We start from the raw sequence: 10,841 nt of genomic DNA, 5'->3' as shown, positions 1-10,841 counted from the left end.
AAAGGGTGCAGTGGCTGGTACGCTTGGTATATGGCAGAGCCCAGTCCAGGGACACATTCTCTAGTTTCTGAAGCTAGCTCAGAAGGTGATTCTGACCAGAGAATGTCACAAAACCGGCCAAGGCTCAGAGCTTCCTGAGATCTGCAGAGAGATGGACGGGTGAATTCCACTGAGCCTCCTGTATCTCCTGACGTAAATCCTGACCAAAGGGTCTTTTTGCTATACCTGCTCTTTAACATGCTTCGATCTCACACTATCAAGCTATGAAGATATTAACATTCCATTTCTATGAACAGTTTTTACTAAGTGCATCCCAGCCCTCCATGGCTTAACAACCTCCAAGTGTTCTCCGCTGGAGGACTCCAAGCTTCTCAGCAAGGCCTACGACACTTCTCTAGCCTGGTCTGCCTTGCATCCACCTTTCCCCGAATCATTACCTATCATGGCATCCTGCTCCCATAACTCTCTGGTTACAAGAATCTGGTGACAAGAATCACATGAGCAAGCTTGAAGTGGACTTTTCGCCAAGCAAGATTAGAATGACTCCAGCCTTGACTCACATTTGATTTATTTATTATTATTATTGTTTTAACGTTTCTTTTTGAGAGAGAGACTGAGCACAAGCGGGGGAGGGGCAAAGAGAGACGGAGACACAGAATCTGAAGCAGGCTGCAGGCTCCGAGCTGTCAGCACAGAACCTGACACGGAGCTCGAACCCACAAACCATGAGATGGAGACCTGAGCCGAAGTTGGACATTTAACTGACTGAGCCACCCAGGCGCCCCCTTGACTCACATTTAAACTGCAACCCTTGTGAAAGACCTTGAGACAGAACCAATGGATTAAGCTACTCCCAAATTCCTAATTTGTTGTTTGGGGCAAAGTGGCATTTTGTTATGTGGCACTTTGGCCACTTTTGTTACATACAAACAGATAACTAGTACACTAACAAAAAAGAGGGAAGAAACCACAAGTGAAAAGCTTGAAAGTTGTCACTCCATCCTAACAGCGAGTAAAACATGAACACATTGAAAAACCGGCAACTCTTCTTAGTGTATAAGACAGGGGCGAACACAGGGCCAGCTGTTGCCCCAGAATCAGATAGGCTGAAGCTTGAGTTAGAAAGTTGGAAGACGAGCTGAGGTTAGAGAGGAAGTGTGGCGTCCACTACTCTGATGCCTTCAGGGCTAGCAGACAAGCAGGGAGAGCAGGAGAAGCAGCTGGAGACCCTAGCATACTCTTTGGCAAAGCTAGGAGGGTGCAAGCTAAGGGGAGTAAGGTCCAAGTGCTTATGACAAAGCCTAATTGTGATGCCAAGGGTTGGAATTCCTGAGAAAGTGCAGAAGAGTGCAGAGAAGGATATTGTGGTGATGGACAGTGAAACAGACCAAACTCCCCTGGCCCTCAAGAAGTTAATGCCCAAGCTCAGGTATGAGCCCACACCCTTCAGGAGATACAGCAGATTGGGTGCCTAGGAAAAGTGGCCATTTTAGTGCCCAGGTGGGTGTTGCCCAGGACACCAGATTACCCTTGAAATACGGTGCTTGGTTAATGCAGGAACAGCATGTATTCTGTGTTCTAAACAATATGCAAAGCATCTGCCAAAGGTGTCTGGGGCCATCCACTGGTGTTTCTATTTGGTGATAGATTGGCAAATTGATTATATTGCCCCCCTCCCTTCAAATGAGGGTTCTAAGTATGCCTTGGTTGCTGTGGACATTGTGTCGGGTCTAACCCAAGCTTTCCCCTGTCACTGTGCAAACCAGTCTGCCACCATCAGGGGATTAGAGAAACTGAGTACCATGAACAGATACCTTTGTCGAAAAGATAGTGATGGGGGGGGGGGTCGTCACATTTCAAAGGTCATGATGTACAAGACTGGGAAAAAAACCTGACATTGAATGGACATTCCGTCTCCCCTATAAACCACAACCAACAGGGCTGGTAGAAAGGAAAAATGAAGTATTAAAGCAGCAGGTTAAATTACTAACAGGTAAAACCACCTTGGTCAAGTGGACTAAAGTACTGCCCAGCCTTTGATACATTTGAATGATCAGCTGGTAGATCCTGTTGCCCCTTATGCCAGACTGGGAGCCCTGCAGAGACACCCAACATGTTAAAGGTACAAAAGTCACAGAAGATAGAAGTTGGCCAGACTCTGACCACAGATCAATGTGCTGTGCTGCTGAGAACACCAGGCATAATCGCGCCTGGGAAAGATGTCATGTACTGGAATTTGCGGTGGGATGATCCCATCGGGATGGGTGAGTTACTTCGTACTCCTGGGTGAGGGGGAGCTACTCAGTTTCCCCTGGGGTCCCATTGTCCTGCTGCAGGCTGGACGTGTGGAAGTACATGGTACCTGGGGTGGAACGCACACCATTGCATGATGGGAGAATGCAGGTGTCCTGATCTGGCATATCCTGCCCCCACCATAGCTCCTCATGCCTGGTGATGCTGCCTCCCCAGCCAACATGTATAGATGCACAACCAGGGGAAGTTTCTAAAGCTGCAGCCACATTAACATCTAAGGATCAGGCCACAGCTATAATTATTTTTTTTAATGTTTATTTTTGAGAAAGAGAGGCAGAGACAGAGGGAGACAGAGAATCCCAAGCAGTCTCCGCACTGTCAGTGCAGAGCCCAGTGTGGGGATCGAACTCATGAACTGTGAGATCATGACCTGAGCCAAAATCAGAAGTTGGATACTTAATCAACTGAACCATCCAGGCACCCCGGCCACAGCTATAACTCTTATAGAAGGACAGTGACCAAGTGGGCTTGACCAACAGTTGGGTATGTTGGCAGCTGCCCCTCTCTAGCTTATCAGGTTGCCATGGGGGGTATCACCAGGGAGGGGACTGGAAAGCCCAGAACAGTACATTGAGGAAAACAAGCTAGGACTAGTACTCTTCATTCATCTGATATCACCAGTACTGATCCAGAAAACTGGCTTGTGGCTCACACTGTTGATAACACCCGACAAGGGTATTCTTTTTCTGTCAAACTACATGGGCAGTGCATCAAACTGATGACCAGGAAGGTGCTTAAAATACCACCATCAGAGCACTCAGATTGAAATAAGTTCATGTAGCTCACACCAGGTAAAGGACATTTGAGCGTCAGGGTACCCCTATGCTGGAAAGAGAAATACACTCTAAACAGAACCAACCCAGTTGTGCCAGGAATATGGGATGGATATGAATGGAACCATCCAGTCATTCTGTCACATTAAAGGAGAGCCAGTGGTTTCGCACTGACCCATTACTCCCCTTCAGGTATTCCCTGGGTAGCCCTGAATGGGACCCAGTGGTTGTGTGGCCCAGTCCGTGGCCATGGCTTCCACTTGGGTGTTTGGGGCACTTGCACCCTTGATCTCCCTGGGCACAGAGGAGAATCCTCCCACGGTAACAAAAATTTGTAACCTCACTGTCCTCAAGAAAGAGGGCACATTCTGTTTCTACTGGTATGATCATTTGGCTACAGTTTTTGTCCCCTCCATCAGCCTGAGGGCATGTGATAGCACATGTAGAAGCCCTTACTACATTCACTAACAAGCCCTAAATGATAGCTGCCAATGGCTGTCTTTAGTGAACACTGAAAGGTCTCTAATTGGAAAAGCTGTGCTCCAAAATAGAACCGCCTTAGACATTATTATTGCCTCGCAAGGAGGTACCTGTGTCATTATAGAAACAGACTGTTGTGTGTTCATACCTGATGAGTCTGCTAATGTATCCTCTTTACTAAATCGCAGGAGGATGCAAATGAACTCTGAATAATCCTCAGCCTGGAGGACTCAGTAAATCAGTGGGCTCTTGGTGGGAAAAAAGTTACTTATTTTGGGAATCATTATCTTAATCTGTGCCTTTTTTTTTTTTTACGAACCTGAATTATTTCCATGGTATCTGCTTTCAAATGTAGCCAGATAGCTGCCAAATGAGCCACCTCCATGCTAGTGAAGCCCCTTGCTGACCACGCCAGGCCCATTGCAGAAGAGGGAGGCATGAAAAATTTTTAAATCCAGTCGGTCTTGAGGATTGGAGTGTCTGGGGAGGTCATCGAGAAGACATGGTCACAGGTTGACCAGCAAGTTGGCCCCGGGCCATGGGAGGCTCCTCCACCCTCTCCATCTTTGAAACATGCACCCTGCCTCCTGTTCCCAGAGCCAGCCACCTCCCAAGATGCCGCCTTGAGTGAGCAAGTGTTGTTGAGGCCATCTGAGCTGTATACATGATGGAACCCTGTTAAGGTCTCTCTATAAATGTTTGAGATTATGGCGAGTAGGTGCAGAGATCTAGTAGTCTTGTGGCCACCCAGACAAGCCTCATAAGTAAGTTCCCTTGTGCATTAAACCTTCTGCCCACAGATCTGGATGGCTGCCTCTTTCCTTGGTTTCCCCCTGCCCTCCATGTACAAGGCCAATTTTAAATTTCACCCAAGCAACTACGGAATTTGTGAACCAACATCTGTTGCCAGTAGACCTGCTTGCATGAAATGTTAAAAGAAGTTCTTTAGTGAGAAGGAAAATAAAATAGGTTGGGAACTCGGAGCTGTATAATGAAAGGAAAAGCATCAAAGAGGAAATAGGTGAAGGTGAAATGAAAGCTTTTGTTTTTCTTACTCTTTTTGAATAGTCACCATGCTATACGCTACATTCTCAGAACTTGTATCTCCCACAACTGGAAGTTTGTGCGCTTTGATCACCTTCTTGTTTTCCTCTATTTTTCTTATTCTTAACTGATCTAACATAATGGATTGTTCAAAATGATAATGGCAAAGTATTTGATTATGTATGCTTATATATATGTGTTATGTGTATACAGATGTAGATGTAGATTTCCTTAGTAGAAGTAGAAGTGAAATGAATGACAACAATACAGGGACAGGAGGGAGCAATCAGGATTATTTTGTTATTATAAGAAATATGTCTATTATTTATTTTAGCAAATGCCAGTCTCCTTATCCCAGAGAAAGGGGTGGGGGAATTTCAAAATTGGCTCAAGATTTTTTTTATAAGAGGTGTCAAAACAAAAATTAAGTGAAAGGAAAAAATTGTGTATTTTTTAAAGTTGACAAATCAGGTAAAAGAGAAAATATATTTTAATTTTCTTGTAGGAATGAAAGCTTAGCAATCAACAGGTTCCTAGTTTCAAAAGAATCCACCTATGTCAAAAGTAAGAGACGGACAGACCTACAGATGTAGGAAGCTGAAGGTTAATACTGATATAAATGGGAACCAGAATAGGAACACAGAGAAGTGGTCACAAGCTTCTCAATTAGTATTATTGGTGGCTGTTGCCATGTTATAAGTGTGTTCTATGGCCTTGTTGCAAACCGCGAGACATTTTTGCAAATAAATATTAATAAGTACATATGTATACAAGTTCTATGAGATGCATTCTAAGAAAATAATCCATATTGGAAGCAACAGAAGTCTTTAAACTTATAAATTCAATATATGTTCTTAGCCTTTCTAAAATATCCAAATATCACATCATTTGAAAATTAATCCAATAATGTTTTCCAGAGTTTGTAAGCATTGGACTATTCACTAAAAGCTAAAGTCCTTTGTAAATACTTTAACAGCGGAATCTCACATAGAAGATGTGAATGTTGTATAATACTCTGATCCGAACACAGAAATTGATATAAAATCTAAGCAGAAGTAATACTGATTTTAATGGTAAAACCAAATGAGAACAAGCACACAAACATTCTCATTCTTAAAAAGTGGGATGAGCTTATATGGTGCCAAAAGTACCCTAACACCAATTAGAAGATTCTTTTGGGCTCACCTTAACAGTTCAACCAACAAAATCCTAAAATGAAAGAAAATTTTCTTCATCTGTAATATTTGTCATGGAACAAAAATCAACTATCAGAGAAGGGCACCTATATGTATGTGTATACACACACACACACACACACACACACACACACACATTATTTTAAAACTTCAAATTAAGCATGGTAACTTTTAAATATTAAATGTGTTGTATTTGGGGGGGTGCCTGGGTGGCTCAGTTGGTTAAGCATCAGACTTCGGCTCAGGTCATGATCTCACAGCTTGTGAGTTCCTGTCCCGCATGGGGCTCTGTGCTGACCGCTCAGAGCCTGGAGCCTGCTTCGGATTCTGCATCTCCCTCTCTGCCCCTACCCCACTCATGCTTTGTCTCTCTCTTAAACTTAAAAAAACTCAAAAAAAGTTTTTTAATAAACATATTGTATTTTTTAATTACTAGGTTATTTTATTTAGCAGTTATTTTGTGTATATATATCAAGTAAAAATTATTTTCCATTTTATTTTTGATGATTAGTTTTATGTGTTGGCTACGGTACCCAGTTATTTAACCAAAGCTAATCTAGGTGTTGCTATAAAGATATTTTGTAGACGTTGTTAAAACCTACAATAATTTGACTTCAAGTAAAGAGGTTTGCCTTCAATGATACAGGTAGACTTCATCCAATCAGTAGAATGCTTTAAGGGCAAAACCTGAAATTTACCAAAGAAGAAGAAGAAATTCTGCCTCAAGACTAAAACCTCAAGCCCTGCAGCCTGCAGACCTGCCCTACAGATTTCAGACTTGCCAGCCCCAACAATCACAAGTCGATTCCTTAAAATTAATCTCTTAACACACACACACACACACACACACACACACACACACACACACACATTGATTTTTGTTTCTCTGGAGAACCCCCACTGATATAGTACTGAAATATAACATCTTAATACAGTATTTGTACATAATACTAACACCTACCTATTATGCTTATATTTTTACCAAAAAAACTTTAAAACTGTCAGTTAATCCTGTACTAGAAAAAAAAATGACTTCTTGCCTATCATTGTGATTATTTGTTATCATTTCCGAAGAGTAACGTGTGTCAGGAGTTTAGAAACATGAATAGGCATTTAACCACAGAGAATAGAGTGGAATGGAATCTGAACTAGTCAAATCCTGTTAAGAATATATTTGGGGAGGTGGGGGGCTCTTCCGCCACCATTTGAAATCCAGCTCCATACAATGCTCTGCCACAGCTGTTGCCGTGACCCAGACTGCGCGCCAGCAACCCCCCACCCTGCCCCCCGCAGCCCACAGCTCCACCACCATGGAGGACATGAACGAGTACAGCAGCATAGAGGGATTCGCAGAGGGATCCTAGATCAACCGCGAGCAAGAATCCGCAGGATGACAGCAAAATGTTTATTGGAGGCTTGAGCTGGGATACAAGCAAGAAAGACCTGACAATATTTGTCTCGATTTGGGGAAATTGTAGACTGTACAATAAAAACAGATCCAGTGACTGGAAGCTCGAGAGGATTTGGATTTGTGCTTTTCAGAGACGCTGCTAGTGTTGATACGGTTTGGGAACTGAAAGAACACAAACTGGATGGCAAATTGATAGACCCCCAAAAGGGCCAGAGCTTTAAAAGGGAAAGAACCTCCCAAAAAGGTGTTTGTGGGTGGATTGAGCCAAGGTACTTCTGAAGAACAAACTGAAGAATATTTTGGAGCCTTTGTAGATATTGAAAATATTGCACTTCCCGTGGAGACAAAACCAAATCAAAGAGGACTTTGCTTTATCACATATACCGATGAAGAGCCAGGAAAGAAATTGTTAGAAAGCAGATATCATCAAATTGGTTCTGGGAAGTGTGAAATCCAAGTTGCACAACCCAACGAGGTCTATAGGCAGCAACAGCAACAACAAAAAGGAGGAAGAGGTGCCGTGGCTAGTGGACAAGGTGGTACTAGGGGTCATGGGCAAGGTCAGGGCCAAAACTGGAACCAGGGATTTAATAACTGTTATGATCAAGGATATGGAAATTACGATAGTGCCTTTGGTGGTGATCAAAACTATAGTGGCTGTGGCTGTGATTATACTGGGTATAACTAGGGAGACTATGGATATGGACACAGATATGCAGACTACAGTGGCCAACAGAGCACTTAAGGCAAGGCTTCTCGAGGGGGTGGCAAGCCATACTAAAGGAGGACTTTGGGGAAAACAGGAGGAGATTGCTGACGTCCATCTTGCAGGACGGACGGCATTGAAGATCAGCCTTCTGTTGATCTAAGGTGATTATTTGTAAAAGACTTCCTAGCATACAAGACACAACTGTGTCTATATAGCCGCCAATTAGTTTTCTTTGTTTTTACTCTGTCTTTTGCTCTCTGTATTATGACTCAGTGTGGAGTTGTGTTTATACAAATTTTATTTGTGTGATTTCATGTTAAACCTCAAATAAATGCTTCCTTATGTGATTGTTTTTCTGCATCAGGTACTAAAAAGCTCTGTAAAAATGTAACTGAAAATAAACAATAATTAAGGCACAGTTTATTTTGTAGGGAGGGAATATTGGTCCATAGGGAGAAACGGTGGTCCTTTTTTGAATAGCCAGCTACAGTGTCCCCCTGTTCCCCATTTTTCTTAGATGTATTCTATATTCTGAGGCTTTATTTCCCTGCTAACTGAGGTTTCCACCACACCTTTAATGTTTCTCTGTGCATTTGGAGACCTTGTCATAGTGTTGTCATTAGTGGAAGCTTTCTAGCCGACCATGAATCTTCTGGATTATATTGTGAAGAAGTGTGCCTTTTTAGCACAAAGCATGTTGGTAGTTCCTTTTCATAAATAGAAGCAATTGTGCTTTGTTCCTGTCTCTGGAAAGCCATTGGTTATGATACACTCAATCAGAATCTGGTCTGTTAGAAAGAGCTTTGGCTAATCGTAATACCATGACATTACTTGTTTTCTTGATTAAAACATCCAGATATACCCAGGGAAAAGGCAGTGTTAAACAGTGTGTTGGAGCTACAGTTTACGAGTATCAGAAATTGTTACAAGGATTTTGGCAGAGGTATGAGGTGGTTAAAATTTGAGCAAAAGTGAGATGCAGATATTTGAAGTAGGGACTTGAGGAAGTCGGTTGTAGTCTACTGGTATTGTCGCAGCAAGCACCAAACTGAACAAAATGTTTTCTTGTGGGGCGTTTTTTAGGAAGCTATATTGGGTGTTAACTGTTAATGTGGTGTGAGCTCTTAGAAAAAGTCATGCTAGTAGGTTTCATCATTTTTAATGCACTAGTGCTTGAGCTGCGTAAACATCCCATATTCAGACATAGGAAGGAGTAGTGAGGAAAAGTATACTTTAAATTTTATGTATGTCAATGCAAATCTAAGGTGACCCGAGTTATTACAACAGATTTTCCTGGTGAATCAAAAAGCAGTTTTAACTGTAGATTTTGAAGAATTTCCTGGGTAAATTTAAGCTTTAAATTTTATATTCAGTGTCCTTGGATTTAAGGTTTTTTTGTTTTGTTTCTGTGGTTCTACATTAGCCTTTAGGATTGGCATACGGGTTCTTGTGCAGAGTAGTTGACCTCACCTTCCAGGAAATGTAAATTTTTTATGCTGCTGAACCTGCCTTTTGTTGTATTTGGTGCCTGCAACTTTCTTTGTTTAATGATGTTTGTACTTGCTGGTTATCAAGTTACAATGCACTTGGCCTTGTTTTGCTCTTGTTTTGCTGTTTGACCTTAAATCTAGGCCAAGTACCAATGTTGGTTATTGCAAGGGACTGCTTATTCTTTCAACAGGCAACCTTAGGGAACAAGGGAGATTTTCATTTTAAGTTATGTTGTCAAAGTATGTCGGTGCAGTGTCTAGGGCAGTGAATCCTGTTAAGTTCAAATTTATGATTAGGTGACAAGTTGACGTTGAGATTGATTGTCCTTTCCCTGATCAAAAATGAATAAAGGTTTTTTAAACAAACAAACAAACAAATGTTTGGGGGCATTATTCTCATGGGTTTTTTTGGAGAAAACTCAGGGACTACTGGGTGGGGAGGGGCAGCCATCAGAAGGGAGCATTGTTCCCTTGCTGTCAAATTCTAGTCTTCACCTATACTGGCTGACTTCACACTTGATTTATACATCAGGTCTCTATATACAGCTTTATTCAAACATAGGATCCCACTGCTGCAGACTGAAAATCATTGCCTTGCCAAATAAATCGCAATCAGCTTAGATCGGAGGCATATGGGTAATAGAAGTGAGGAAATGGAGGGGTGCCTGGGTGACTTAGTAGGTTCGGCAACTGACTTAAGCTTAGGTCATGATCTCACAAGTTGTGAGTTCAAGCCCCACACCGGACTCTATGCTGACAGCTCAGAGCCTGGAGCCTGCTTTGGATTCTGTGTCTCCCTCTCTCTCTGCCCCTCCCCCATTCTCTCCCTCCCTCCCTCCCTCCCTCTCTCTCTCTCTCTCTCAAAAATAAGTAATAAAACATTATTTTTTTTAAAGAAGGAGGAAATGGATACCGCATAAACGACCCAACCTCTCCTTCCTTTTTATAAAGAAAATGTCACAGATTTTTGAAGTCCAAGTTTGGGAGCTATTTTCCTCTTTCCTAAAAAACAGCCATTATTTTAGACAGAAAAGTTTTCCCAAGTCAGAAACTTTCTTCAGAGTTTTTTTTTCTTTTGATTTTTTTAAATAAACAAGTTCTCGAGAATTATCAAAATTAATTTTTCGAAAGGAAAATATCATTTTAAGGTGAGAAATCAATATGAATAAATATTAAATTATCCTTAATTTCTGTTTTCTTCCCTCCGTTGTCCTAATTGTTTAAGAATCTCCTAGAGCTCGTGTTCGTCATCGCCTTTGCCACATTCTGCTTCTGTGGTTATGATTCCATCAGGTTTTCCACTCTAATAAAATCTCTGTTTGTGGATTTATAATTTCATTTCAAGTCTTCCCTACAGAATGACAGCCTTTGCCCAGGAGACAGCTTCTTTATTTTAAATTCAAGAGGAATATGCCAAGTAGGTTT

The 10,841-nt window shown here is 41.9% G+C and overlaps 1 pseudogene; it reads left to right on the top strand.

The window, feature by feature from the left end:
- The first annotated feature begins 2,113 nt into the window (after nt 1–2,113).
- On the top strand, nt 2,114–8,108 carry LOC106985168 (heterogeneous nuclear ribonucleoprotein D-like; annotated as a pseudogene).
- The last annotated feature ends 2,733 nt before the right edge of the window (nt 8,109–10,841 follow it).

The sequence above is a fragment of the Acinonyx jubatus genome, chromosome D3 (assembly GCF_027475565.1).
Source record: "Acinonyx jubatus isolate Ajub_Pintada_27869175 chromosome D3, VMU_Ajub_asm_v1.0, whole genome shotgun sequence".
Classification (NCBI taxonomy): domain Eukaryota; kingdom Metazoa; phylum Chordata; class Mammalia; order Carnivora; family Felidae; genus Acinonyx; species Acinonyx jubatus.
This window is presented reverse-complemented; position numbering and strand designations above follow the sequence as displayed.